Here is a 6,749-nt window from a genome sequence, read left to right on the forward strand (position 1 = left end):
AAAAGAACAAAATAATAACAGAGCTTGGTGGCTCATGCCTCTAATCTTAGCACCTGGAGGGCAGGGGCAGGTAGTTCTCTGAAAATTGGAAGCTAGTTTGATCTACAAAGCAAGTTCCCGGCCAGCAAGGCCTGTGTAGTGAAATTCTATCTCAAAAAACAAAACAAAAAATTAAAGATCAGAGAGAGAAATGAACATAATGTGTGCATGCATGCTTCTAATGCTTACTTAGTTCAGTTTCTCCACAGTCCAGGACCCAAAGCCAGGGAATGGAACCACCTACAGTGGGTCAGTCTTCCACATCAAGTAATTGCAATCAAGAGAATCCCCCACTGACATACCCACAGGCCAACATGATCTAGACTTTTCTCTTCCCAAGAGATTCTAGACTGTGTCAAGTTGACAATTAAAACTAACCATCACAGGTCCCTCGAGTCTAACAAAACCCTGCGCTTTCAGAGAGCCCTTGAGTCCTGGTGTCACCCCAGCAAGAGCAGAAAGCCACCCTCTCCTAAAGGTCCCTGTGTCTGAAGAGAAGAAACTGGCCTTTCCTACCCCTTAGATCAATATTTGTCCTAAAGACAAATGAAATTTTTGAACCTTAAGAGTGAGCCAGGCGAGCACAGACTAAACACACAGTGCCCTTTAACCCTTCCTGCCTCCCTCTGGCTAGTCCATACACCTGTGCACCTGTGCAGGAGCAGGAAGAATGGCTGGAGTCAAGAACCAAAGAGTAAACCAGGTATGCTAGCAAACACATTTAATCCCAGCACTCAGCGGCAGAGACAAGAAGATTTCTGAGTTCAAGTCTACAGAGCAAGTTCCAAGACATACAGACACCCTACAGGGGCTGGGGGGCCAGGGGAGAAGCACAGAATAGTGCTTGGGTACCCATAAGTACTTGGGATTATAGGGACTGGGATCTGGGACAGAGGATACTATCAAGGAGTGAGTGCTGTTATCAGGGATGCCAGAAAAGGCTACTCCAGCCAGAAGATGAAGGTGAAAGACAGTGGAATAAAAGTGGGTCATCTTGTGTTTACCTCCTACCTGAAAGCCCTTGACGTCAGCAGTGACCTTCTCTCTGCCTCTTCCTTCCTGGGAACTTGTTCCTCCTGCCAGACTTGGAAGAGGGATAGAGAAAGGCAGGTACACAGCAGGCCCTAGACCACTTCCTCCTTCCTCTTAGCCTTTCTCACTTCCCATGGTGCCAATTGTCCCCGTATAGGACCTGCTTCTTCTTAACAAAAATCTCAGCAGGGGCAGCTACACATACACACACACACACACACACACACACACACACACACACACACACACACAAGTCACCCTTCTCAAGCTCCTTCTACCTCCACTAGGTTCCCACCACCAATCCCCAGGCCAAAGAAACCTTGCTCCAGTTGTCCACCAGATGGCAGCATTGACCAAACAATCCTCCGTGCTGACAGCAACCTGATCAATGGGTAGGATGGACAGCTTCAAACATTAGTTCCTCCTGGCAACTGCCTCTAAGGTGAGTGTACAGTTGTTATTCAACATGACCTTCGCCCTTAGACAGATAATAAAGAAGAAAACTAGGTGACATGACTCAAGGTACTTGTCACGAAGTCTGACAGTCTTGAGTTTAATCCTAGAGATCCACTTGGTGGAAGGAGACCAATACACACATATAATGTAACTTCTAAAATCTGTATTAAAAGCCTGAAGGGTTTCTTCTTCCCGGGATAATAGCTCTTCAGTCACTTCACAACCTGGCACTTCGCACTTAAACCTGTGAACTCTGAGAAGTCCGCCCACTCCCCAAGCTCTATCTGTGCTGTGCTGTGCTGTGCTCTGTGTGTACATCGGCCCTCAAGTTCTTTCATAACAATCCCTAGTGAGCAATGCAACTTGGAAGTATCTGGAAGGATGTCTATAGGTCAGTTTGCCCGCCTTCATCAGTTCCTCCAGCAATGGTGGGTGCTATAGGATGCCAGGCACTGGGGCCAGCAGGCTTGAAAACAAACGCAGGAATCAAGTGAGTCAGAAAATGAACAAATATCAGTAAAGAACTAGCTGGCGATGGGCCGTAGAGAAAAGTAAAGTAAGAAAGGGGAGGGAGGCAAAATTACAGGAATGGAAAAGAGAGGGAGGGCCTGAAATACTTTTTTAGCTGCCATGTGTACTTTGTACCAGGCCTTGCACTTTACCCGCTGTCTTATCTCACCACCACTGGGTAAAGTAGGCATTACCAGTTCACAAAGGCAGAAAGAGATCCGAGAGGTTAAATAAACTTGCCTGAGGATTGGCTTTGGCTGTGAGGAAGGCTTCTAACAGCGACTCTATACCAACATCCTCTGCCACAACCCAGCCCAGGAATTTGGGGAGTCTATGAGATAGAAAACACCTCCCCCCAAAAAAAATGTTCTGTCACATTCCCAGCCCCCGGGGCTCAGACAGGTACACCGAGTCCCCCAGTCTCAGATACATACCATGGGAGCAAATGAAGCCTAAGAACCCATCCTGTGTGCAAGGAGCTGAGGCCTCTAAGTACCGCCATTAGCACAGTACTGCCACCAACGCAGGTCAGCACCATGGTTCTCCCCCTTTTTAGCTGTGACAGGATTCAGGGCGCATGGGTGACACCCAGCAAACCACACTGTTAAAGTCTTCCTTGTCCCCCAAACCAGACCTCCCAATTTTGTTCCTCGTAATTGTTTTTGAGGCATACTCTAATGTAGCCCAGGCTAGCCTCAAACTCCCTACCCAGCTGAGGATGGCAGTGAACTCCTCCTGCTCTTCCAGCCTCTACCTTCCAAGGCTAGACATACAGTAAAGCCCTGCCACCGTGTCACGTTATGAGGTGCTGTAGGTTGAATCTCGGGCTCCATCTCCAGCCCTCCACTCCTGATTTTCAATCCTCCCACCTCCAGTCCCACCTCAGTGTTAATTGGGAAATGAGAGCTATAAGCAGTTCCAGGGTAGGGCTAAAGTCCATCTTTCCCGCTACTCCTCCATACTGGGGCTCTACATAGGTACCAACGGGGATGCAGAAACCACGGATGTGCCAAAGAGCTTGCAATGTCTTTTTTTTTTTTAATGGCCAAGATTTCATCCACTCCCCAAGTCATTCTGGGGAGTTGAAGTCTCCGTAAGCCTGAAGCTCAAAGAAAGGTAGTCTCTACTGCACTGCAGTAGAGAGGCTCCAGTGAAAGATGGCGCCCTCTGGGCCAAGCCAGCCTCTGCATGCTGCCCAAACCCCAGAGGTTTCCTTTTTACCTGCTGCCTTGGGTCCTCCCTGGAAGGACAGGACTGTGCTGAGCTTTAAGTGGTTTCTGCGGTTTTAAGGGGTGGGGAGGAAGGGAAAGAAGAGTTGGTGACTGCTCCCCATTTCCAAGCCGCCGCCACCACCCACCTCCAGGTTGTTTGCCCCCTGCTTTGAGATTCCTGGGCCTGATAAGAGGACTGGGCACGTGGGGTAGAGTGATTCTCTGATCCCTATCAGCCTCTTCCTTGCATAAGAATGTATTTGAGTTTGCTAGGCCCGGCATAGTCTCACAAGAGAGAGCTATATCTGGGTCCTTTCAGCAAAATCTTGCTAGTGTATGCAATGGTGTCAGCATTTGGAAGCTGATTATGGGATGGATCCCTGCATATGGCAATCACTAGATGGTCCATCCTTTCGTCACAGCTCCAAATTTTGTCTCTGTAACTCCTTCTATGGGTGTTTTGTAGAAGTGGATGATCACAGTCAGCTATTGGATGGGTCACACGGCCCCCAATGGAGGAGCTAGAGAAATTACCCAAGGAGCTAAAGGGAACTGCAACCCTATAGGTGGAATAACAATATGAACTAACCAGTACCCGGGAGCTCTTGTCTTTAGCTGCATATGTATCAAAAGATGGCCTAGTTGGCCATCACTGCAAAGAGAGGCCCATTGGACTTGCAAACTTTATGTGCCCCAGTACAGGGGAACGCCAGGGCCAAAAAGGGGGAGTGGGTGGGTAGGGGATTGGGGGGGGTGGGTATGGGGGACCTTTGGGATAGCATTGAAAATGTAAACGAGGAAAATACCTAATAAAAAAAAAAAGAAAAAAAAGAATGTATTTGAGGAGGAAATAGCCCCTGCTCTGCTTTAGAAAGCACTGTTCCTACAGAAAAGAGCCTTGGTTACAGCAAGCCAGGGGTGGGGAGCTGGGGGTGGGGGTGGGGGTCAGGCAAGAACACCCAGGGGGCATAATCACCACAACCTACTCTGAGCTTTACCAGCCCGGTAAATCCCAAGGTCACACTGGATGACAGCTGTACACTCACCCTATGGCCACTGTGGGAGGAACAAATAGTTGAAGCTGTTGGAACAGTTCCTCCTGTGGGCGTGATCTCCTGATAGCTGGAAGCACAGAGAACTCTCTGGTGGCAGTATCAGTCTGAATAGGGAACCCCACCCTAATCACCCACCCCCCCATGCTGGAGGCAGGGCCAAAAGCTGGGTAGGATGATGCCTGTAATCCCAGCCCTCAGAAGGCTGAAGGAACTGGATAGCCATGAATGTTCAAGGCCATCTTGGACTACTGAGTGAGATCATCTTAGCAACACGTAGGAATGAAGGTCTCGAATGCTGAAATGAAAGAGTAGCTTAGAAGAAAGCCACTCTCAAGCCAGGACCCGGTCGCTTCCTGAGCCCTCACAGTCATTCTGACAGTGCCAGGCAGTGTCTGCCACTGCCATACTGTGTGGCATCTGAAAGCATCCCTAGGGGCCTCCACCCTGTGCCTCTAGCTTGAGGGAGGGGTCATCTGGAAGGTCTTAAGACCCATAATCACCAAGAGAAAAGGACCTGGTCAGCGATGCAGGTCTGTAACCCCAGCACACCCAAGGCAATGTTGTGAGTTGGAGGTCACCCTAGGAAAATGAGAGGAGGGGCGGGGTTCAGCAGTTAAGAGCACAGGCTGCTCTTCCAGAAGAACCCAGGTTCAATTCCCAGCATCCACACAGTGGCTCACAGTCATGTATGACTCCAGTTCCAGGGCACCTGATATCTTTTTCTTTCCTGCATAGTGAACCAAACACACAAATGGTGCACAAATAAACATGCAGGCAAAACACCCATACTATTAAAAAAAGATAAGTGAAAAGAAGAAAGAAGAACAATAACTAAGGGAGATGAAAGCGAGCTGGTGAGGCACAGAAAACTGAGCAGTGATGGGCAGATAGGAGCACAGAAGAGCAGGAGGGGATAGCTCTGGGATAGAGGCAGGCCATTAAGGTCCCCATCCTTTGAGTGCCCTAACCTTTCCAGAAGCCTCTTTCTGACTCTGTTCCTAGGTAGGGGTGCCATCACTTTGCCTCTTTTCAAAGCTCTCCAGATTGGCATTGTGTTTTGAGAAGAACAGTATACATGGGCCTGTTTACCACCAAAGACCGTGAAGTCAGAGATGACCTAGTCAGTGGAGTACTGCCACAAACACACTGGGGTCAAGGGTTTTGGGGGGTTTTTTGGTTTTTTGGTTTTTGTTTTTTAAGATTTATTTATTTTATGTATATGAGCACACTATCACTCTCTTCAGACACACCAGAAGAGGGCATCAGATCCCATTACAGATGGTTGTGAGCCACCATGTGGTTGCTGGGAATTGAACTCAGGACCTCTGGAAGAGCAGTCAGTGCTCTTAACCACTGAGCCATCTCTCCTACCCAAGGGTCAAGGTTTAATCCCCCAGAACCCACATCACAAAATGGGTACAGTGGTAGATAGGTAGGTAGGTACTTGTAGTCTCAACAATGGGGTCGTAGAAACCCTAGAAATCACTTGCCAATCTGGCTAACCAAGATGGCGAGTTCTCCGTTCCATGGGAGACCCTGTCTCAAAAAAACAAAACAAAACAAAACAAAACAAAAAGGTAAAAGGTAATTGAGGCAGACATCAAATTTTAATCTCTATCCTCCACAGACATGCACACTCACACGTGTACACACACCCACCTATACAGACACACACATATATGTATACATATAAAGGACTTAGGACTAGTCAAAGCCTCAAAGGCCCTCAAAAGTCACCCTACACCCCTACACTTTTCAGTCTCCCTGGGGCTAAGAACGGCTATTCCTCCTAATCTTTGTCTCTGACTCTTAGGAGACTCAGCTCCCTAGAGCACTGGGTGCTACTGGTTGCACAGTGTGAAGCTCCACGGAGGGCCAACGGTGGAGAATGGAATGCTGGGAGCGAAGGGACAGCTGCCTGCCCTCTCCACGCCAGGTGCCACGTGCACCAGGTGGAGGGAGTGGGCGAGTCACGAGGCCCTGGCGTGGCCGGCTCCTGCCCTGCTGTTTACCAGCTGGAGAAAGCAGGAGGAGGGGTTGGGAGCCTCCTGCTCCCAGCCTGGCCCCTAGCCAGCGGTTGTTGGGTAAGCAGGAAAGCCAGGCACAGCTAATCAAACTCTGGGCAGAGGACATGCCGAACTGAGGCATCCAATATTCACAGAAGTCTTGGCTCTTGGTCCTTCTCAGACTCCAGTGCAGGCCTTTATGTGAACAGAATTACGGGGTCGTGGGGGAGGGGGAAGGGAGAACCGGGAGGAGGGGGGAGGATTCCCTCCTCTCAACTTGTTGGTCCAGTGCAGTTGCTCTCTTCTGCTCTCCCTCCAACACCCCTCACCTCTCAATTTGCTCTTCCTCCTCCACACCTCCCCCCACCACACCAGAAGTATGGGAAGCATCTAGAAGCCTGGAAAATCCAGAGGTGGGCAGCATGGAGTTAGAGAGAGGC

The 6,749-nt window shown here is 49.4% G+C and overlaps 1 long non-coding RNA gene across 1 annotated transcript; it reads right to left on the reverse strand.

The window, feature by feature from the left end:
* Gm38411 lies at window positions 1–5,489 on the reverse strand. The gene is made up of 3 exons (XR_867461.1): window positions 4,295–5,489; window positions 1,391–3,314; window positions 1–1,123 (listed from the first exon to the last, which is right to left on the reverse strand). It is a non-coding gene; the product is annotated as a predicted gene, 38411 (long non-coding RNA).
* Window positions 5,490–6,749: the final 1,260 nt, after the last annotated feature.

The sequence above is a fragment of the Mus musculus genome, chromosome 3 (genome assembly GCF_000001635.26).
Source record: "Mus musculus strain C57BL/6J chromosome 3, GRCm38.p6 C57BL/6J".
In the NCBI taxonomy this organism is placed as follows: Eukaryota; Metazoa; Chordata; class Mammalia; order Rodentia; family Muridae; genus Mus; species Mus musculus.